This window comes from Cyanistes caeruleus, chromosome 5 (assembly GCF_971803275.1).
Source record: "Cyanistes caeruleus chromosome 5, bCyaCae1.hap1.1, whole genome shotgun sequence".
Classification (NCBI taxonomy): Eukaryota; Metazoa; Chordata; class Aves; order Passeriformes; family Paridae; genus Cyanistes; species Cyanistes caeruleus.
Window position 1 is genome coordinate 76,807,871 of NC_141705.1, and position 24,072 is coordinate 76,831,942.

Sequence of the window (24,072 nt, forward strand, 5' to 3'; positions counted from 1 at the left end):
GGTGTGGATTTTTGTTGACTGAAGATTGGTTGTTGTATCTCTATTTGCAATAATTTAAGAGTGGGAGTGCATTCCATGTGGAATTAAAATTGGTGAGGGAATTAGAATGGTGATCTACATTAGAACAGAATGACAGGGGTCAATATCTTTATTTTTCAAAAATGTCTCTTCAGGTACTTTAATATCTATGAATTATATTTTTGGCCATTAAGGTAAGATACTACTGCATGTGCTAGATGTCACCATGTACAAAAGGAAGCCTCTATTTTTTACACAGTTTTGAGAAATGTTTGGAAAAAAATGATATAAACTCATAGGTCTAGCTGATCATATTAGCCTCTAGTAACTCATTATGGAGAAACTTGTCCTTGTTCCCTCAGAATTTTTTTTTCTTCCACAAAAAATTATGTGGAAAATTGAGTCCAAATCTTCTGCAAGTAAAACATCCACCAAGGGAATGACTTAGAACAGACATGAGGGGAGGAAGCTCCAGCTTGCTTCTCCTCATTAGTTTTAGGTGAGGCAAAATATCAGCTAAGGAAGCTATCCAAAAAGTTATCAAGTAAAGCACAAACTCACAGCCTGTTACGAATCATGCTATAGTATAATATCATGGCAAACACAAACTAAAGCTGGGACATACACATCCATTCCTTTTCCATCTTCCCATAAAAAGGTTGTTGTGTGGCTGATGATGACCCTTCCAGGCCTTATATTGCCTTGGCTCTCCTGTGCTTCCAAAGGACGGAGAGATGTAGAGAGCAGCAAAGGGTCCCAGACGAAAGAGAAGAGTCACAGGGCTGGGTCAGATACCCTCCATGACAAATATGTAATGCTGTCATGTCCACACCTCAGAATAAATGAGAAAAACTATTGGGAAATCTGGAAGAGGTAAAGAAGCAACAGTGTCATCTACTGCAACTAAAGGGATTCTTTGTTTGCACACATTTTGGGGAAAAATACCAGCAAACCAAACACCAGAAACACAAACCAGAGATGGAAAAAAGTAGTGAATTCTTACATACTCACCCATCTTTTGTAGCAGAGGTAAAGAAAAGAAAAAACCTATTTACCAGATGGTACACTGCAGTTTGATTTCATGCCAGGCTTGGGCCTTCCATGAATTCTTTCCAGTGTTTTTTTTTATGTTTGCTAAGGATTCTGCTTGCCCAGAAAACGAATGTGAACTCTTGTAATTCCAGTCACTTGCTCATCATTGGAATGAAATCTCAATGACCAAGAAAGAGGAAAACAAAAACTTTGAAATGCAAAGTCATTTCTGACTATCAGTGTTTTGGTTTTTTGTGTGCTTAGTTTTGGTGTTGTTTTCTTTTTTGGTTTTATTTTTTTTTAAATCTGAGATTTCTTGTCATTCTAATATGTAGATATATGTATAGATATAAGCAAAGTAGATTTCTATGAACAGTGTTGAGTATTTTGCAAAATACTTACATATTCTTTTCAAATAATTTTGCTACAGGCTCAATTTAGGTTCAGGCCAAGGAGGATTTGAATTTGGAATTAAATTAGATTGTAATGAATTCAAGTAAGTTTTCAAGAATTCATTATTCTTTTCCTCTTCTTGACTTCATATCCTAACTTATGGTTTCCACTGTGTTGTTTCTATTGCTTTTGTTGGCATCCTTCAGTAAAGATCTTAAATCAGAAACAAATCATGGTAAGGAGATTGTGAACTCTGAGACACCTTGGTTTAGTAGCTCAGTGGGAGCTGTATTTCTGGGACAGGGAAGATTTCACAGGGCATGAAGATTAAAACAAAAAAAAAATCCATCTTCTCCAGACTGACAAAGGGACAAATAATTCTCTTTTATCTTCCCCTTCCCCCCCACCCCACCCTAAGAATGTGTATAAACAGTATTAAAACTAAAACACCAAGGGAAAAAAAAAATCAGACGAGTTCAAGCTGGCCTGGCCTGAGGCAGTATGACTTTACATTCTTGCATATACATCTGCTCAGTTTTACTGTGCCTGACAGCATGTAAAAGGCAGAGGCATTCAATGTAAACATCAATGCAAACATGGAATATATTTTATTTCAGAAGGGATGACTCTTCTGCACTTATCTCTCTTCCTTATTGAAATGCTTTCCCCATTGTCAGCCGGCGTCTTCTATTTTTAGTTATATTTTGTTGCAGAGCTGAAATGGAGGGAGTGGATGGGATAAGGATATGATCTCTAGGGGAAGTGTGAGTTTTGATTTAATGTTTTGGTCATCTTTAGGTAGAAGTAGTGATACTGTCCTGACATATATTACCAGCAGCTAGATGTGGTTGTGAACTGCAAGCTAGCCAAGAAGTCAGTTCAAGTTTGCTTGACAAAACACCTCTGACTCCAGCTCATTTCTCCTCAAAGGGAATGTTTTCAGATACTGAATAGGTATCAGTAAGGTTCCAGTAACTTTCACAAGCAATTAACTCTTCACCTTTCTTGCAGATAAAGTAGATCAAGTGTGTGGGGCACATATGCACTTCACATATTTTGGTGCCCTTCTGGGAGCAAGAGGTTGTTTGTTTTTGTTTTTTCTTTCTAAATGTGGAGTGGTTAGTGCCATGGAGAAGGAGACAGCTCTGCAGCATTTGTAACCTAGCAAGTCATTGGGAAGCTATTCCATTCCATATTTCAGCTTTAGGAAGAAGGCTTCTGCTGCACAAAGCACTCAGCAGGTGTTGTGTCCTTGTAGCCTGTTGTAACTTGGAATGGAACATAGTCACAGTAGAATGATTTGTTATTTATTTTTTTAAAAAAGGTTGAAATTTGGTGAAAATAGATTCTGGAATTTCAAGCAGACTCTTGAAGTAGTGTCTGACTTGTTGTGCTGTATGAGGCAGCATTCCTTGTTCCTGTCCTTTCTTGGGAAGAATATTTAACTGTGAGAGAACAAAGACAAATAATGAACCTCCAAGGGCAGTTGAAGTCAATTGTGGCCTCACAACAATCACAGTCCCCTGGGCCCCTGTCCAACCTATTTTAGGGACAGTTTTATGGATCCTCTCTGGAGTACAGCTGTAACATAAATACAGATGGGCAAGGTAGGCAAGGACTGCTTAATTAAAGTAATTTGTTTTGTCACTCATCTGAATTTCTTCTGGCTGCCTGCTACTGCCACAAGACCCTTTATCCAATTCCACTTCCTAATTTGTCAAGGGACTGCTCCAGCAGTGAAAAAGAACCCACAAAGATTCTTTACAATGAAAATTATTTATTGCTATCAGTTGAAAATTAGCCCACCCATGGATATGTTGGGGGTGATAAAACTGAATTCTTTGCTCATTGTTGGAACGTCTGGTAGTGCTAAACAGGGAGATGTCAAAAATCATTAGGAAAACAATATCTTGTGAAAGACTCTGTAATTCCAAAGTCACTGTCTCCTCCTCACCCTGCATGGTGAATTCCACAGTTTACTAGCTGTCTCTTCGTGTTCTTTTTCCAGTGATCTTTGCAATTTGCTGTGGATTTGTTTACAAAATTCAGTGACATGATTAGCTCAGTGCGTTTTTGCTCCACCTTTGCTTTGCAGCACCCAGCTTCCTCTGTTGTGGAAGCAAAATTGTGGAACTCTTTTGTGATCTGATAAAAAGCCTGCTCCCTTGTAAAAATACTCCTGTAATCACTTTATTTTCCTTGTATTTTATACAATTCTAGCAATCTCACTGACACTTGTTCTGCTACTACAACTACAGGGGCAAAAGCAATCGCAATGCCTAAGAGGAGGAAGGGAGGATTTTGTAGAGAAGGAGCTGAGAGAGGTGTGTGGCTGGGCTGGCAATACTTGAATGTGATAATAGTTCCCATCTTAGCTGAAGAAAGAGCTGTGCTCTGGAGCTGATTAGCTATTACCTTGGTCATGGCAATGCAGAATTGACTGCAGAGTGCTTTGGTTTGTCTTACTTGCCTTTAAATGCAAAACACTCAAGAGTCACTTGGGCAGAAAAGGCAAATCTGTGGTACCTCCAACATGTTTGGAAATTCCTGCTTTAAGTGAATGTTTTCTTGAACTTTTCTGTTTTTCTTCATCCACTTAATCCATGTCACTAGGAATCTGTAGAAGACTTTTGCAATCCTTTTGCAAGGACCATTGCATCTTGGTGAAAAAAATTCGCATCTATTGTTGATACATTTATTACCTTTCAGTATTTTATTTCATAGCAGAAGAGGCTGTTAATTGGAAGGATGCAGTGCCAGATTTATGTATTAAAGACACATGCAAAAGTGTTTACTTGAGAAAACGAGTGCTGCTTTCCCCCTCACTTTTTTTTTTTTTTTTTTGCTAGGTTGTTTTTGGTTTTTTGTTTTTGTTTTAAGGGCTTTGGCTTCTACCATTTTACCTAGAATAATTGTGTTCTAAAGTTGGTATTCCAGGGAATGAAGTATGGTGAGCCAGACTCTTGGGTGGAATTTAATGCTGTGGCATGTGTTTGGACTGACTGAATATAAGTAATTGGAAATGCAGGTTATTTGGATGCTATTCATTTCTAGGGTTTAGCAAAGCTTCTTAGCACATTGTGCTTTAAATAGAAGTTGCAATAGCTCCTCTCAGACTGGAGTTTTTCCAGCTCCTGTCTGCTCTGAAGGTTTGTGCCAGGACACTGGATTCCTGAAACCTTGTGCTGGAAGAGTGGCCATGTTTTGACTCTGTGCTGTGATGATATCAGTGCTGACACCACCCAGCTTTCGTGCTGTGCCGCGCAGTGCTGCTGCTACACGAGCGAGCTGCGGGCCACGAGTGCAACCTTGGCTGAAGCCACCTGTACCTGTACTTAGCATTCATTATGCTGTGGCAGCACAGCTCTCCTCCTGATGCATGTCCTGGCCTTCCACAAATGAGAGCATTTCATGTCAGCGCTGAAAAGGAGATATTTATCACCTGGGAAGATACGTGTTGTGAGCATTTTAGCGCATGTGTAAATGACAAACACTTTTTTTTCTTATGAAATGGACAATAAGTGCATTGGTCAGACATAACTTAGTCCACTGCTATTTATGAAGTCTCATAAAATAGTTAGGTGTTTTAGGTGTTGTCAAATCATTTGGAAAATTTATGGATCCTTATGGTAAAACATACATCTGAAAGTCAAAGTTGAGGACTCAAGGTGAAGGAAATCTCTAGTTTGGTTTTTAAATCAACCAAGAGTCATCCTTTGTATTGGTGTCCTCTTTGTAAGGCATATATTTTTTTACCTCAAAGCAATATCATGCAATTATTTGTCTGGATGCCTGTTAAGGATCATAGTATGAGTCAGTCATTATCAGGGATGGATTGATTGATCGATTGATTGATTGACTTACTGTAGTTTAGATACAAAAAAAAAAAAAAAAGGGTAACAATTTGGGATCGTTTATGATCCACTTATTTACTGAATTTATTGACAGCAGCAATTACTCAGCTCTCTTTGCTTTATGATGTCTGATGGGGTTGGATGTAATAGCTGAGCACTGTCCTGGCTCCTGCAGGTTCCCATGCAGAAATGGGGTGAAGGTCCTTGTGCCTTTTCCCAGAGACATCTCTACCAGCTGGACTTGGAATCCCCCAGTTCTAGATGGCCAAAACAACTTCAGAAACTGAAAACATTAGGTCTAGGGTAGGGCAAAATAGAGGCAGAGAAAGGGTGAGAACAGATATCCCATCTGCCTGCTTGTCCTTGCAGGGGGATTGTGCGTGCTTTGTTCTCTGTCCACCAGTTTTTCATGGCTGTCTGTGTTATAATAAGCTCTAATCAATCCTCTCTAAGATGTTAAAATAAAAACTGGAATTTCTCTCTTCTCCAGGGCCTGGATTTTGTTCTCTGCTCCTTGCAGAAGTACCCCAGTCACCATTCATATGCTGAAGGCTATTGCCTCTTTCTTCTGACAATGCTTCCTTGCCTCTCAAGGAGTTCCAGCCTGTCATAGGTAATCTTTTTCCCTGCAGGAAAAAGAATTCCAAATAACACACAACCAGATTGAATGCACCCTTCAGAGACTGGCAGCTGCCTCGTTAGTGCCCCTAAATGTGAGAGATGGAGACTCCAGAAAGGAGTAGGTTGCTGTTTCAGTCTTTGGTGAGATGAGGTGGTGTGAGATCTCCCTGTAGACACTCTCACTCCAGCAGAGAAATGTTTTATAGTTTGTGCCCAAAGCATCTATTTCTGTGTGCAGTGGAGAGTCTTATGTAATATATTCCTCTCCACATGTTCTTTTTCCCTTTCAGCACTGCTTCTGGTGAGTTACAGTTACTGAATGCAAAAATACAAATATGACAATTCCAGATCATCCTTTTGTGGCCACTGCTTTGTGTCTCAGTCTTTCACCTTCTCAGCCCACTCAGTTTAAATCTGCTGAAGGAAACTCAGTGATACCACCTGAACACAGAAAACATCCAGCTTTTGAGGCAATTCTGTTATAAAAAATGTGTAAGAGTACTTTAGTTTTGAAAATGTTTGAGAAGACTGTACCAAAGAAACTCTGTGAAGCTGAAGTCCTCATTTTGATGTAGCTTGTGGGAGAAAAAAAATGAAAAAGCTGTAAAAATTAATGCTAAAGGAAATGTAAGGAAAGCAAGTTAGTTTAATGGGTACAGGGCAGTGGTTTCAGAGAGAACATAACTAGGTCTCAGAGGACCACATCCAGGTACATCAGCACAGAGCTTTGCTCAAGTCAAAAACTGTGTAACAATATGTCTTTTTTTTCTTTTTTTCTAAGGGAGAAATGACTTAATGTCTGTTTTCATTCAGTAGCTTATGTATCAGTAGCAAAGTCATCCCTGAATGGTCCTGAGTTGTGTTCTGAGTAAAAACACAAACATAAGGATGATGCATTTCACAGTATACAAAACAAAATTTAATTTGTCATTTTGGGGGTTTACTTTTTTTTAATTTATTGAACTTGTTAGTTCACTGAGTTTATAACTACCTTGAAGCAGATGGATTGGAAGAACCAGCTTCCTTATATTTTTTTGTGAAACAGCTGCCAACAATAGCATGTTTTTTATTCATATAGTTTATTAATTTTCTTAAAAGTGAGTGGATGATTTTGACACGTCTTAGAGAAGGTAAATTAGAAGGTTTTTGTTCATGTGATAGTGCTTATGAAAGCTGAGCTTTAGTACATTGTAAATTATGAATTTTCATTTCAATGTACTATAATTACATTATAAAGTGGGTATGTAATGAGCAGAAGCAATATTACAGTTTTATTCACACTGCATCAGTCTGTTTCTTCTACCTCAGTCTCTACTTGAAAGACCATCTCAAAATAAGTAAGAAAAGGCTTTTGTCCATGTTCACTGAAGTATTAGTTAAGGAGCATCCTTTCCTACAGGGAATTAGACTAATTTTATCCAGGTATCTGCCTGGTTGTCAGACTTACTCTTTACTTGTATAAAAGCACTTGAACTGAGGATTGTGAAAGAAGTGGCCCAGTTCTTAGGAGCAAAAGATCTTATTTCAGACAGAAGTCAGTGAATGGGAGGAGAAGTGTATGTGCATATGTGTGGGGGCAGGAAAGAGCAGGGAGAGGAAGGGTCAGGGTTACAATAATAATGATATTCAGGTCCATTTGGGTGCACTTCTTGAGTTTATTACTGCTGTATTTAAGTATCACACCGCCCCAATTTTTTCTCTGACCAGTCTCTCCTTTACTAGAGTGACTCATAGAATAAATGTGAAGCAAGTGAGGAGATGTGATTACTAAGGACTAGCATCTGTGAAGCTGGAGGGAGAAACAGCTTCATTTTGGCAACTTGAAATTTGAAACAGAGCAGGGAGGCCATGCAGGACTCGTGGAGACTGAAATAGATACATATATATATATGTGTGTATATATATATATATATGTATATATATATGTATATATATATACATATCTATGTATGAATGTATGTTTGTTTTTTGTTTTTTTATCTGTGTAAAATTAAAAAAAAAAATATTAGCAGGCTTGAATTTCAGAATGGTGTCAAGTTCAGTCCTTTTGAAACACCTTTTTAACCCATCTATGATGCATTAGGTTTAACACTGAAAAAAAGTGAGGAAACTGAGCCCATTAATTACAGTACAGTAATTTAAGCTCAGGTTTATATAATCTGGGTAGGAGGAATAAAAGAGAAGGTTAGATGAAAGCTCAAATGAGAGCTTAGCCAAGCTGAACCCTAGAAGTGCATCTCCTGCTCCTGATAGATGACCTGAATGTTGCATATACAGAATTCAATGTTGCCTGGAACTTCCTTTTTTAATAAATTGATTTCACATTTAAATTTTGTCAGCTCATAGCAGCTCCTTCTAGCGACACATGTTCCTTGCATACAGCATTAAAGGGCTTTTCTCTTAGCCTTTGGGGATTTTGGTAAGGGTCAGGGGAAGAACAAAGGGAAATAATGTAAATACTGCTTAAAAAACCCACCACCCACCACTCCAACCTCAGCAAGTAACAGCTTATTGGTCTCACCAAAAATTAGGATAGTTTATACTTGGCTGAATTTTCTATTGCTCTGTCAAAAAAAAAAAAAAAAAGTGAAGTTGGCACACAATTTTTTTAAGCAATTACACCTTCTGTATTCCATCTCACCCTCTCATTGTACAAACCATAAATCTTCAAGTTCTGCAAACATGTTCAGTTCTCCCCTGCCAACAATATGAGGGAAACAACCCCTTGTACAAAGATATTGACCAAATGCCTTTAATGCATTTTGCAAAATATTCCTCTCTTTGCTGAAATTGTTGATCCTTCTTGAACTTCTACTGCAGATGATTATTTTATCTTTTCTCTTTTTTACTTTTTAAATTTCTTCTCCACTGCCAATTGCTTGTTGTTTTTGTGACCCTCGAAGAAGATTCCCCCAACATTCAGTCAATTGTAATTATTTTCCTTAAGTTAGCAGGAACACAGCATGACTTTTTCAGAATCAAGAGTAAAATTATTCTGTATGAGAAAAGAGAGAGTGCTGAGACTTCACAAAATGGTTAAACCAGAATGGAAATAATTCTGGATTTGGTGACTGCTGGGATTCTCCAGCCTACCTTTTGGTGATAGGGTTATCTGATTTGATTTTGAAGTGTTATCTCAGTTTCCAAACAGACTGCAAGGAGATTCTGTGCTCACTGAATGTGCTAAGTAAGCTCACGATTTATTTTTACTTCTTGTAGCTCACATGCCTTATTTATTTAATACCATTCAAGTGTTGCTCTGAGAACATTTTGAGCAGTTTCCTTGTGAGGTTTTCCAGCTCCCTCATTGCCATGGTATTTCTATTCCTGTTCTATTCTCCCTGTGGGAAAATATGATGATCTCTTCTGGAGAAAGATGTGATGATTTTGGTGCCTGAAGTGTCTGACTGAAGAGCCCTGATTAGTTGCCCATACACTCCTCCCAGAACTTAGCGTTTTACAGCACCTCAGCCCAGCTTCTTTTCCTACCTGTTGCAAATGATAAAAAACTGCTCCAGCAAATCAGATGTCACCATAAGAACACTTTAAAATAATCTTATCTGGGAAAACCTTCATTTAAATGTTGGCCCAAAATCATGTACCATTTTTTTTTCGTCAACTGCAGCTCAACAAAATTTCAATTTTGTTTATTCTCTCTCTCTCTGCTTTTCTACCATTTGAAGTGTCATATAGTAGCAATTACTTAATGACCACTCATGTAAAGAATGATCCTCAAGAGAGGGATAAACCACACAGTAGGCATGAAAGCTTTTATATCTAAATATTTCAGCCTCCCGGTCACTTCTGTCCTAAGACATTCTTGCGGAGATTTCTTGGGAGGTGCCTGGATAGCATATTAAGGCTGTTTAGTTTTGCAAATTTCGTTGTAAGCTTCCCTTGCCCTTACCCTTTTTGGGCCACTTAAGAGAGCTCATCTTTAGTCCTCGTATCTGATTTATATTTGCGAATGCAGTTGCGCGGGTCTGAGAAGCGTTTGCGCTCGCGAGGCGCGTTGCACGACACCCAGCATTAATGTGTGTGTGCTCAGGCTGTGTGAATTCAGCCAGGAGAGTTGTTCGTCCCTCTGGGCGGCACACAAGGCAGACAGCTCGGAATCACACGGGACGAAGAGCTCCGTTCCCTCCTGGCCGAGAGGAAAGCATCCTGGGGACGGAGCGTCATCGTGCTGATGAGTGGCTGGCCATGCGCCGTCTTCACCGACACGTTTCGGAGGATGGGTGGTTTAATGAAGGCCAGGGCTGGGGGATAATTCATTCCGTGCCATGAGGTTAACCACAAGCCTCTCAGAAATCGCAGCCCTTGCTGCTCTGGCAGATGTGCTGGAACCCTGTGCTGTGACTGGAGGTTTTTCAGCACTCCGTTCCCCCCACCCTTCGCTCATCGTAAAGCACGCACCCGTCCCGCTGCCAAAACTTTTAATAAAAAATAGATTTGGGTCTGCAGTTTCCAGAGCCTTTATCAACCTTCCAGCCAAAGTCAGAGTAATAAACCCGGAGAACATCTAAGCGTGTGCTCTGCAGATGACTGATTTCTGCTCTCGGGATGTCTTAGAGGCAGTGGCTCCCACCATTATTTTTACATGGTGTGCTGCAGGGGACTCCTGAGAGCCCCTTTCCTTCTAGTTGCACAAAACATTTGGGATCAGTTTTTTTGCCTTTGAAGTGAGTGATTTTTCTGTAGAGAATTAGTTTGTTCATTCTGTTGAAGGTACCTTGTCATTAAGCTTTGGATGGATACTCTTTTTGTTAAAGGATTTCAAAATTTGTGTTAGATATTAGAAAGTACCATAAAAGAAAGACTTTCAGAAGACCAGCCTTGTAAAAAAAACCAAAACTGCTCAAATATTTTTTTTTTAAAAAAACCCCTTTTTTATTGCTCTTTCTTCCACACAAGACAAGATCACTGTTACATTCAGCCATTATGTTTAATATAGGTTATGTAAGGGAAAAAAAACCCCACCCCAAATCCTAAACCCACTGAGGTAACATATATTGAAGCTTAATGTTTAGTTAGTTTATCAAATGTAAACTCTTCTGTGAATACCAAAAAGATGTAGAATGAAGATAATCTGAAATGTGATCCAGCTTTTTTGTTATTGCTCCTCATCTGGGACTTGCAGCCTTCTCACTTGAGATGTTGGAATTTTGTCTGTAAACATTCCTCATTTGTTCAGTGCAGAGTAAAATGTGTTAATTTATTAATCACCTGTCAGTTTAAGGTGCTGTGTCTCACTTTTCACTGGAGCTCACAGCACTGTTCCCATCCCAGGGAGGAGGCTGCTCAGGGTGGAAATGAGGAGCGGGAGATAAAGGATTTCTAAAGCCAGCACATTAAGTACATATTTGTTCACCATGTCCTTGACCTGACCAAGCTAAAACCTGTACCAAATTGAACCAAAGCTGGTGTAAGAGCAAAAGAAGCATTTGTGCTTTTATAGCTCTAGTTTAAAGCAATGTGTTTTCTTTGTATTAATGAGCTGCTTGCAAATTTCAGGTAATGTTTAATGTACATTTTTTGTTGACCCTTCTAAGAAAATGTGTTCAGGTGGGAAAGAAATGAATAGATTCTTCAGTATTTCTTTCTGCAGGACCACAGGTTGACATGCAGGGAGTATGTTTGTGGGAATCCTTGTTACCAAACCAACAGGAGGTCTTGACATTGAGGGCAATTCTGGGAGAATGAATAATCTTGACTTCGGGATGCTTTGAGTTTCTCCAGATATTCCTTGCTCTAGCTCCACTATATTTCTGAATTCCTTTTATATTTGTTATCAGTGATACAAGTATTATGCACAATTTTTTCACTATCTTAGTGTGAAAAATTTGGATCCAAATTCTTCAGGCTTTAGCACCTCCATCTATTAGATATTGTATGTCTTCCCTCAAGCATTCAAGTTTGAATGTGCAGTCCTAAATTTTCATTTATGTGCTTAATCCTCCTTCTTGGAGCTAGCCAACTGGAATAGCATAATGTTAACATTTTTAGCAAAATGTTTATTCTTAAATTTGGATTATTTTCATTTCTCTGCAAGGAGGAGCAAGAAGAGAACATATATTGGGGTGCTGTAATACTAAACACCAATTTATTTGTAAGCATTCATTAATTTATTAATAGTAGTATTAATAGTATCTACTATCTAGATAAAGTAAAGTTGGCTGTTTTTCCCATTTGCCATAACAATTAAAATGAGGCAACTTTTTAATTTGATGGTTTTATTTAACTTTTCAAGTTATTCCTCAATATAAGAGCTTACTGTCCTCTTTGACACAATCCTATTTTCACTTTTATTTGTGTAAATTAGGAATAACTTGGTAAATTACTTCACAGCCTCGATGGCTGTACAATTGTGTAACACAGTGTAAGTCTGGATTGATGCTTCTGACTCTGCCATGAGTAAATGGCTCCATGTGGATAAAGTGGACACAGATTAGGATTGAGAAATGTGCAAAGAGAAGCTTGGAGGCACAACAACAAACCAAGGTAATTGTATGGTAAAGGCAGAGGAACTCCCAAGCCTGTTTCAGTGACATCACCATAAAACTGAACTCATTGTCATCAAGCTAAGGTTGACAGAGTTGTGCTAAGAGATAGCAGCTGTTTGAATGCCATAATAAACCCTCAAGAATGACAGTAAAGTAGCCTTAGATCTGCCTGTTCAAGCAGCTCACAAATGGGCTGCCACAAAACACACAGCCAAGTCAGCTTCTTCTGTACCTTTAATTATTTAAGTTTTCCATTCTTCTTTTACTGCAGTGTGAAGCCCTCCCTTTTTCAGACATAGCACCAAAGGCAGTGCACCCCATCAACATTTACTGTCAGCAATATTCATTGATCTGTTACCATCTAAACTGTTCCAAAATTCTCAGACTGGTACATGCTGAGGTTCTGCTACTGGGTCATCTGGAAAAAATAAAGTAAATGAAATATACTTTCATATCATCCCTGTATGTCTTCCCCAGATGTTCTCCAGAGTGCTACTTCTGCTAAAGAGCCGTGTAAGAGCACTTTCTGTGTATCAGTTCTGCAGTCACCCACAGATGTGAACGGGATACTTTCAAACTTTTTTTTTTAAAAAAAAAAAAAATGCAAATATTTTCCCCATGTGTAGATCAATACTGCTTTTCAGAAAGGGTGCAGAAGGCAAAGTGGTTTTGCACACAAATGCTTATCCTCAGTTTTAAGTGTTCTTTTTGTAAATTGCTGCTGCATCTATGGCAATACTCACCACTGAAAATTATTTGTTTTGTGTCCCAAAATATACTGAGATAAGCTCTCAAAATATATCTTTTCAAATCTAGGTCATTCTGTGCAAGAACTTTCCATGTTATGAAATACTGAATGCTTATTGAAGGAGGAAACAACCTCTCCTTTGTATTGACATGAGGCAATGGAGAAAAGGAATTTCCTTTAAAAAAAACAATAAAATTGGCTTTGTCTTCTTCATGGTTCTTAACATAAGAAGATGGGAGTGTGTGTGGACTTTTCTCATGGAGTAAGGACTAGGGAAATTGCATCTTGCTAGATCTGGAAGAGACTTTATATAGCTCAGATATGTAAGAATTGCCAAAGCATCTCTGCTTATGCAGGTGTGATGTGGATGGTCTCTGACCTCGGGAGGGACCCTTGACAAAGCTGCACTGAACAGGCACTAGTTTTGCTAATTCCTTTTGCACACAGTCAGGAGAAGTGTCAGCTACTAAGACAAAAAGGTGGGAGCTCCTATTGGGTTCTAAAGCATGTGAGAAGCATCTTCAGCTTCAAGTCCCTCTGTCTGGATTGTCTTTTCTTTTACATTTCTTTACATCAAACCCAAGCCTTTCTTATGTATTGCATGGTTCCTCTAAAAAACTTAGAGATAATTTTATTACAAGTAAAAAGGTGATTGAGCCTCTTGTTTGAATAAATAAACCTCAGGATTTGAGGTCTTTTAGGGCTTCTTCCAAAGGGATGCTAGCATTTGAAGTAGAGGCAATCACTACATTTTATGTGATTACTTCACAAGTCTCTAGGACTCTATTTCAGCACAATTAACAATGGTTGGAATCACTGGCTTTGATTTCAGTGCAGTGAAGAGAGGGTATTAAATTCATACAGGTAGGAGTGGAATTTTCTCCTGCTGAAATACACTGTTTTGTGCCAAATGAAAAACAGTGAAGGAGTTTTTATGTCACTTTTCTCATTAACTTGTCCCTGAAACAGAATACTACAAGAAAAGTCAATGGACTTGGAACTCATGAGAGGTTGAATTTTCTCTGATTTAACTCAAGGATTAATGCCATAGACCTCTGGGTGAAAGAATAATTAATTCATTTCCTTAAGACAATAAATCAAGAGAATAAATCAGACTTTTGTATCAGGTCTAAGTAGATTGCATTCAACACTAGTCTTTCCCATATGATTTTTATTATTTTTTTTTTTTTATTTTCTCAGGAGGTTCTACGAAGGCAGAAGAACTAAATTCAAGATATTTGTAGCCAAGAGATCTCAGCTGGACTGATTTTTCCAAATAAACATATCCCTCTTACCCCATATTTCTATGACTAAGTTTTTAAATTTTGGACTCTAGTATATTGTATTGTATGTATATTCTGAATACTTTACAACAGTTAAATTTACTTTAATTTCAGACATTTAATTAATTTTAAGAATTTACTTAATTTCAGCCATCTGAAAAAAAAGTGTTTTCACACTTCTTTTTTTTGCTTGTTACTTTTGCTGTGAGGAAGATCATAATTTTGGTTTTCTGTACTTTACTAAGGCACTCCAAGATCTGCATTCTGTATTATTAATATAGTAGTGACCCTGGGTTCTTGGATGGCTACTGCACTAAACCTTATGGCCAGTAGTGCAAATGAGAGGAGCTGCATAAATAATGAAATCTGAGAAGTGTAAACTAGCCAAAAGTCTAAAAGGTCTGTACTTTTCAGTTTTACAGTGCCATTCAGTTGAGTTGGAACATACTTTGGGCTAAGAGTCTGAGCATAAGAGGCTGTAGCACCTATTTTGTCGAGCATTTCCCCGTTTCCCTACTCCATTGCATTCCAGCTGTGATTTGCTGAGCTGTAGAATGTCCCTGAGTGGTATATTGCATGCAATGCTTGAAAATTTGGCTTCACATTCCTCAGTTTCTTTTCAGCAATTTCTCTGTTTCTTTTATTGCCTCAAAACAGACTTTGCTTTAGCTGGAGAACAAGGTTACAAAATACAACTCCTATGTAGTTAGAGAGGTTTTAATCTATAATAATAAATGGAATATTTTTTGCTTCTTTTTATTCTTCCTGGTGTGATGCCAAAAAGAAAAGGTAGTTGGAACAATGGCTTCTTGGGGTGGCTGTTGTCCCTGAGTCCTGAATCTGTATTAGGGATATCCGTGTTGTCCAGCCTGTCTCAGCAGGAAGAGGGAGGAGTGGAATACTAAAGTTAGGAGCTCACCCCTGTCCATGATTTATTAAAAGCAGCCTAGCTTCATGTCTTAGGCCCTGAATTAAATAACTGCAGTTTGACTGTATGGGTATGTATCTGTGTATCCCACTTCTGTGCAGTGCCTGAAGGCCAGGGAACTGCCTTTGTTACCTCTCCTGCCTGCTGGCACTGCTACAGGAGAAAGAAAGAAATCCAACTAATTTTTAATCATCTAATGCGTCCCTTTTGGATACAGAATTCATCAAGAGCCATAAATACAGTGCATGGCTTTAATAAAGAGTAAATGTGAATTTTAAACCACACCTAGCGTTGATGTTGCTTGGATTGAATGTGCTTGCACAGCCCAGTGTTCCTCCTCATCACCCCATCATTAATTTCTGCCTTTTCTCCTCTTAATTCCTGTGTGAACAAAAGCAGAGTTTGTGCCACTGAGTTGAGAGCAGCCTGCTTAGACATCAGGCAGCTGCCCTTCGCTCACCATCGCGAGTCCTTCTCTTGCTCAGAGTGGATGGTGACACCGCAGGGATTTGTGTACTGACTGAGCAGCGAGCTTTGGCTCTGGAGCAGCTGAAGGACCATAAGGCAAGGAAGGAATTTTTAAAGAAGTTCACACTAATCCCTGGATTTGGAGGAATGATGGAATAAACTGCAAACCTTTTGCTTCAGGCACTGGAGCAGATGATTTTTCTAATAAATAATGTTGTTTTGAGTGTTATTGAGCTCATTCGTGTTGTGAGGGATTTTTTCTTTAAAAAAATTGTTGATTTCTTTGTACCTTAACAGTGCAGCTTTTGAACAGCTGGGTGCTTTTGTGTTCCTTCTCCCATTTATTATGTCATTTTACTGCATATCCAAGAACAGCTTTTAATTTTTCTCATTTTTAGCTTCACTTTCTAGTTTTTACAGCTAAGTGCATTTTTTATGTTGTAGGTCACCTGTCACATTTCACTCGGGCAGTATCTGTACACTGGAAGTAATTCAACCTCTCTCTCTGTTTAATTTCATGTTAATGTCTAGGAGATGTTGTCTAGGTTAGCCAGGCAAAGGAACATCGTGCTCTTTCCTGATTTTCTTTAGCTGAGAATCTTCTGGCTATCTCACTGCCCTGGAGTGTTATGTTGGTCTGGAATTTGCAGATAGCTGAGGTGTGAGCTGGCCAGATGAATTGCTGCCCATTCTGAATTGCTCAGTTTAAATTTCTGTGCTGTGCTGGATACTGCTCAAGGTGTTGGGTCCTTAAAGAGGATCCTCTGCTACTTCTTGCTTCAGATGCTGTAAATGGGGCAATGAGAAATTCCTTCACATCACTGACTAAAGTCCTGGCCAACTATCTGTTGTTTCCCAAGGTATTTTTAGGCAGAGCTCTCCAGAGGAGATGTGTGATGAACTCCCTTTGCTGCTGTATCTGTGCCATACTTTTACCTTGTTTTGCTGATTGTTTATAACATACATAGGTATGTGTTAGAAGAAAATTTGGGAGCATGGTGTGTTCATACCTACTTGATAACATATTTTTGGTATGTATAACATGTCAATGGAAAAAGGGAAGTGCAACACAAAGAGTATGTTTTGGGTATCTCTTGCAGATGTTGAATCTGTCCACAAGAAGAGATTTCTAAGAAACAAGTTTTATTAATGAATGCTGCATCACTGCTCTTTTTATGCTTGCAGCTGCTCAGAGGGAAGGAAAGTCCCATGTCTCTCTTACACACGCTGAAATGCAGCATGATTTATTGGTGTATATAAATTTAAGCTAGTTATTTCTCAATTGACTTCATTTTGCTTTGTGCCAAGGTCCCCTGAGTAATGTGAAAGAAAATTAAAATGCCTATTCTGATGTAATGATTGAATAAAACATAAAGGGATAGTAACAGTCAAATTAGATCCTCTTGCTGCTTGTTGCCAAGAGTAGTTGGTTCATTAAACCAAAGCAGGATGGAAGTGATGAGCAATGTGCTTGCTCAAAGGATTCCTCTCTTGAGAAGGTGCTGGTGTTACTCTAGATCCTTAAGATCATCTTCTGGTGCTTGCTGACAGCCTCTGAGGAATAAGCCTTGATGTCATATTACCTGTCTGTGATCCATCTGCCTTAGTTACTTTCTCTCATGCTGCATTGGTTTGGAAAAGAAAGAAAAGTCAGGAAAATTGTGACTTCCACCTGTGTGAGTGCTTTGGAGAGAACAAGACTGAGTCTTCTTATGTAAGAAAGTGTGTCTGTCTCTTAAAAAGCCCGGTGCTTATTTTCTTTGCTAGGCGATTGCAAAGAACCAGTGGAATAGAGAGACAGTGTTGTGGTGAATATTAACTTTTAATAAGCTTACAGAGTAGAGCCTTTCATAATTGGAATTTCTTAGATCTGCATAGATAATGAAAATAAGAACAAACTTGCTACATATGCTAGCAGATGATTTCCAAACACTTAAACCCAACGGATTTAAAATTTATTATGCTAAGAAATTGCTTGGAACATACAAATCTTGGACAATAACTACATTTCATGCTAAGTAGACATCATCTGGTTCTGTTGAAATGTAAAGACTCAATTTGGGTCTTGCTGAAAGCAGTGGTAGATGTACTGTTGGCTTGGCTAAATGCAGAGCTGGGGCAGTGGGAACTATCCTGGTGTTGGGAGACAACAAGGTCTGCACTGGGGAGGGGTGGGGGTGGAAAACCACTGTTAGAGGTTATTTTAAGAGCTATAAAGGGCTTGGAACGGCTTGGGAAAGTCTGTTACAGGTAGGAATGATGGTGGGATGGGTTAGCATTTAGGAAATGCAGATTAAATGGAGGGCATGTAGGGAGTTGAGGACCTTGTGTTAAGGAACAAGAGTAGGACATACAAAGCAATGCTGTGTAGGATGGGTGCTTGGAGTGGGAGATGCATTCTGGAGGCAAAATAAGAGTGGAATTGCCTCGGCAAAGAAAAAGAGATGGGGACCGAGAAGCACCCAAAGAAGCTGGAGTTTGCATGAATGGATGGAAAACGTAGAACCAGGGTAGAGAAGAGAAGCAAATACCCCAACTTCCTTCTTTGTTTCCTTATATATCTATATATATATCTATATATATATTTATTGCTCATTCAGTAAAGACAATTGCCATGCTGGAATATCAATTTCCAGGAGGCAGAGTCCCTGTGAGCAACACTAAATCCAAAACCTTTCTAATATGCTGGGACTGAACTCTGTGTTGTATGAAATGACCTCTTTCTGAAGAATGGTATTCTCAATCCTTATCCCAAAGCACAGACTGACTAGCTTTTAGTTAAAAGGGGAATAGGATAAATGATTGTTTTACCATAACATCAGTTTAATGTCTTGTAGATATGCTGAACAGTTTGAATGAAATGTCTTTTTATTTTCCATTGTTGGAAATTCATTATAGCAGGTATTACAAATGTAAGTGAATTGAGTGCTTTACTCCCAAACAACTGCTTTTCTGTGCTGGCTAGCTGCTTCAGAATGCAGAGTAGATGGTGTCCACTGCTCAATCAGAAATGCTGAGTAGCTTAAATGACAGAAGATGATCATAAAGGTCCCCCTCCTGTTTCTCAGGGAGAGTTAACTGTTGAGTTAAATCCATACTTGTCCACCTTCGGTGTGCTTGGAAAAGAAAAAACTTAGTGATGCTAATCAGCAGGCAGAAGGGAAAACCCATTTTGAGAGATTGAGTTCTGAGACAGACTGGAGACACGAAGCTCTTTTAGATTTCCTTGAGGCTCTTTCCCCCAAATCTCCTATTTGGAGTAATGTCCCATCAATGTATTTGCCATCAAGACCAAGACCTCTGCTGGATAACCTTTCTCTTTATTCTGAACAGACTGTGAAGGCAGCCCTAGCATTGTCCTTTACAAGGCATCAAGTATGGGGAGGAAAAAAAAAACCTATTTATGTTTATCTTAATCTTGACCTTTGCTTGAGTGTGAAAGGGAAAGAGGAATGAGCCTGGCTTATTATTTTACTGTAAACTTTTTTTCAGATTCTGATTATTTTTCCTTGAATACCTTGGACACAGGCTAGAGTTTTGGCTCTGCATTTACACTCTGGTTCCATGATGTGTGTAAGACACTACGTGACCTTTTTCTTAGAGGAAAAATAGATAAATAAATATAGGAAATATAGGAAAAAAGATAAATAAATATAGCCTGATATGTAGAAGGAATCCCATAGTGCAAGGAGCCTCATCAGCATGATCATCATCTGCTTTTGCATTTAACAAGGAATCTTGTTCAGTTGCACATATTCAATCTGAAAACAATAAAGGCAGAACTGTTACGAACTAAACTATTAAAAAAAAATTAAAATCCTCCTCATTTCATTTGTTGAAAAAGAAGGAGAAGGGATAGACATATGGCCACCCACTTGGTTGTGCAAATTGAAAGAAGTGAAAATAACTTGTGACAGAATTGCCTGGAGGTTTTGTTTAGCCTGTCACACATGGCCTCAATAACGCTGTGAAACAGTTTCTTTTACCCCCTCCAACCTACTCAGCCCCTTCTGCTGCGGAATCTGCAAGGCATTTTTCAAATTAAGTGAGCACTGTTTTCCTTTTAAGTTTCAGGAGCAAGTGCCTGAAAAAGACATGCTGAGAGCTTGGAAACAATCTGCATCAGCAACAAAGGGAGATGCCTGCTGCTTTGCAGGCAACACAGAAAATATGCCAGCCATCCAGCCCTGGTTCCTGGGCTGGCTGATGATTATTTGTCCTCTGCACTAGCCTTTCTCAGAATGCTGTGGGGAGGGGGGTGGATTTAAGAGTCCTTGGAAAACTGCTGGAGCGTAGGTCATGTTTTATTAGTGTGTTGTCTGGGATTTGGAGCTGGTGTTTGCCTCCTGAGCTTAGGTAATGAGCTTTTTGGGAGTGCTGTGCCTGAATTCCCTGTGCCTGGGGAGGTGAATGGGTCTGTGTTCGGTGCTGGGGGTCTGACTGCTCAACACACCACTAGTGAAGCCATCCTTCTGTCGTACTGGAGGAAATTAAACAGAGCCATTTGTAGGTTCTGATGAAGAACTGATAGCATCAGAAATAACCTTGGCAGCCATTTTAACTGGTGGCAGAGGAGCAGCTTTTGCATCTTAAATAAGCAGGGATCACTTACCCAAGTCAAGGAGTCGCCTGATAAAAGTTTCTGAGGGTGAATACAAGGAGTCATAGAAGTGGTAGGCTTGTCATAGCTGCATCAGTCAAGGAAGAGAAGGCAGGAGCTCTGTGGCAGGGCACGAGCTTTTCTTTTCTTATGGAGACATATAAAGACTTTGAAAGAAGACAGTGAACAGTTCAGCACCTATCTGTAATCTAGGTAGGACAGGAAGGTAGAAGGGAAAGTCCAGTAGTTGCTTCTGTTTTTTTGCTGCATACATCCATTTAAACTTCTGTTTTTTCCTCATTATAAATGCACTCATGCTTGAAAGACTTTGACTACAGCCTGTGTGCTATGCAGGAGCCTCTTGCTGCTCCTGGTTCAATAATCCTCTACCTGCCCCAATGTCTCTCTCTGCAGAGTTTACCTATATTAAATCACTCAAGACAGCTGTGGGGCCAGAGGAGGTGCTGGTGAGGGAGGAGCCAGGTCTGTGCAGCAGCCCCCTGCCAATGTGTGTGTTTCTGGCTGCCCCACAAGGCAGTGGGGATTGTGGTGCTGGGCTGTGATCAGCCCACAGGCTGGGGAATGAGGGCAATGTTCCTCCCAGAGCCCTGGCCTGCTGCTCACAATGTCCCCCAGGTCGAGGATTTTGGTTTTGGTGAGCTAACGAGCAGTAGCGTTGCAGTTCTGCAGCATATTAATAGCTTGAGAGTGAGCTATAAACGCTTTCTTCCAGCCTGGAAGAGATTAAACATCTAAATGATGTAACCCCATTTGAAAAAAGGCCAGTATTCCAGGAGACACCCTGCCCTTGCTTTTATTTTCTAACCCTGTGTTTCTTTACATCGATTAACAGCCAAGCAGTGAGAGAAGGGACAACACTGAGAAATGAGTGTCAAAGAAAGCAGTGTGATGATCCAGGTCTTCACACTGATATTTAGCTGTTGTATTATGGAATAGCTGAGGTTCATGTAGTCATAAATGAGATACAACTGTTGACTTTTACCACTGGAATTAGAAAAGTTTTGTGTCAATGACAATATATTTTTAAGGTTTCATTGGCCATTAATATGATTAGATTTTTATTTTTTTTTAGTATTATATATATATAAATTTATATATAAATTTTATATCAGGGATTAATACTAGAAGTGTAAGGGGAAAAAATAAAGCCCAGGGTTGTAGTAGCTAAGTAAGCTAAGGTTGTCACCTTTAAACTTGGAACTTATATGAGAAAACAGGGAGGTTATAACTAACTATAGGTTCAAAATAATGGAAAGTAAATATAACTAATATAAGTATCTGAAATTCTCAAACATTTTCTGTCACATTAAATGGTTTAGTCTGTCCATTTGTACAGCACACTACTCAAAACCTTTCTTGGCAGAATGTGTCAACTGGAAGACATTTGCAGCCAATATGCTGATAGTAGGTATAAAATGCTTTTGCCTTACCTGGGGCCCTAGAACTTGTTTATTTGCATCTGACACAGAATTTCTTCTGGGAATAAGTGGCTCAGAGATACAGCTTAGAAAACCTGTAAGTTTTTCTGGCTTCATAGGGAAGTATACATAACATTTGTTTGTATATGCCAGTAAGCCAAGTCTGGGTGAAGAATATTCAAACATGTAGGGAGTTACAGTGTTTAACACTCTGCTTAAATTGTTTTAGCTTATGTTAATCATGCACACAACTCCTGAAGAGGAGAAATACCTGGAAGTGAAAACTGAGAAGTAAAGCAAAGTGAAAAAAATTTTTCTTCTCCTTTTCTACTTCTCTTAGGTAAACCCCTTAAATGACTGAGCTCCAACTCTTCTCCAGCTCTGTCTTTTTGCTGTTAATAACACAAAAATTCACCCACAGACCCAGCAGACCTTTTTATTATTTTTTTTTCTGGCATGGAGAACAGGTTTAGAAGGCTCTGAGGACTCAGTTTCCCCTGGAGCCTTGGCTGGTATGGGCTATGTGCAGCAGCAGTGAGGTGGGATCACAGCTATGCAGCCCCCCTGCTTCACCTATGCGTAGCAGCAGAAGTTGGCAAAGCAGCATATTGACTTTTAGGGATTAGTGTCTGTGCCAGCTGCCTTGCAGCAATGTAAAGCACAATTGCAGGAGAAAGTGGCACTGGTTAGCGGGAAGCAGGATTCCCTGGGCTGAGAGTCAGATAAACTTGGCTCCCTTGTTGCACTTAGGTTTGCAGTTCTTGTGCTACTGATGTTTATTCTGGACATCTAGTCTTTCAGAGTGCTATTTTATTGTAAACTAGTGCCAGTTTTGATTACAAAGACTTTAAAACTTTCTAATTCAAAAATCAGAAAATTACAATCCTACACATGCTCACACCTGAAACAAAAATATTTCTTTTCGTCAGGTTACACTTCAGACCTTTAAATAAAAAGTGTAGACATTTTAATGCCTTGCTCATTTTCTCTTTTTCCTTCTGGGAAAAATACTTCGTAATTTCTCCAAATTATGGAATAAACCCCAAAATTATTGAATTTAAAAAAGAAAAAAAAAAGGAAAATGAAGAATTGGAGAATGAGGAGAGGGGGAGGAGAGAGTGAGTATTATTATTTCTTCCTGTTGTGCTTAGTAACAGAATAGGAAGGATGAACGTTCTTGGAATTTATAATCTTAATGAGAAATACACGACTTTCATGAAACCTGGTTTTGAAGGCAGACCATTTTCAAATTAAGTTTCCCCCAGCTCTGGCTCTAACAGCTTTTGCCTTTACCTGTCAAAGAACAGGAGACTTTAAAAGCTTTGATTCACTCCAATCCAACAGGACTTAAAAGTATGTGACTTCAAATGTTCTCAAGTGGTCTTTTTAAAATCAGCCTAATTGATGTCGTACAGGACTGTGGGTGTAGTTAAAGTTAAGTACGTGATTAAGTGCTTCCCTGGAAGCAAGCCAGAACACTTAACACCTTCCAGAACGAACTCAGCCTGAATATGTGCAATATGCACTCATCGGGAGTTGTCTCTCTTTTCTAAGAAAAGAGAATTTTTCCTATTCCAAACCCAAGATGGCTCTTCCTTGCTTTCATCCTTTAGATGTACTCTTTCTAAGCCCCCTTCTCCTTGAACTCCCCTTCCAAACATAAAAATACCGAAACACATATGCTCTTTATTTTTGGATTGTGTGCAGGTGAATGTTTTCCTCTCTCCAGCTGTGGAGAAGCCAAATGTCCACTCAGCAATGTTACTTTTTTATTTCCTAACTGATACCTGAAAATGGCTTTTCCATAGGATTCTTTGTTAAAAGCGATTATCTGGAGATAAATAAATAATGAAAACCCAGAGACTCATGTCTTTCCTCTTTTCATCGTTTTTTCACACTAGGCCAAAGCATATTGTGCTGTTTCCCTGGGACACTGACAGTATGCTTAGGTGTTTAGAATGTGATAATGCTGGTGTGCATTTACAAGGACTAATAACAGGGATCCAGGAGGAGGTAAACATGACAGGGGATTTCCATCCTCCCTGCCAGCTATTCAAAAAGTGAAAAAACTAAACAATACAGTATTTAAAAAAATATATATATATAAATCTGGACAACAGGACTTCAGCACTGCTTGTTCTGCAAATAATTTTTGGACAGGAAAAATTCAAGCAGTTTTGGAAAT

General features: G+C 39.1%; 2 long non-coding RNA genes across 3 annotated transcripts; one reads left to right on the plus strand and one right to left on the minus strand.

The window, feature by feature from the left end:
* Positions 1-2,970: 2,970 nt before the first annotated feature.
* Positions 2,971-14,456, plus strand: LOC111929094 (uncharacterized). 2 transcript variants are annotated; one of them, XR_002864516.2, is made up of 4 exons: positions 2,971-3,050; positions 3,702-3,767; positions 5,788-5,910; positions 14,370-14,456. It is a non-coding gene; the product is annotated as an uncharacterized LOC111929094 (long non-coding RNA). The 2 variants fall into 2 exon arrangements; XR_002864515.2 differs by lacking the exon at positions 3,702-3,767.
* Positions 14,457-17,776: 3,320 nt separating this feature from the next.
* On the minus strand, positions 17,777-20,657 carry LOC147653272 (uncharacterized). The gene is made up of 2 exons (XR_015287300.1): positions 20,461-20,657; positions 17,777-19,609 (listed from the first exon to the last, which is right to left on the minus strand). It is a non-coding gene; the product is annotated as an uncharacterized LOC147653272 (long non-coding RNA).
* Positions 20,658-24,072: the final 3,415 nt, after the last annotated feature.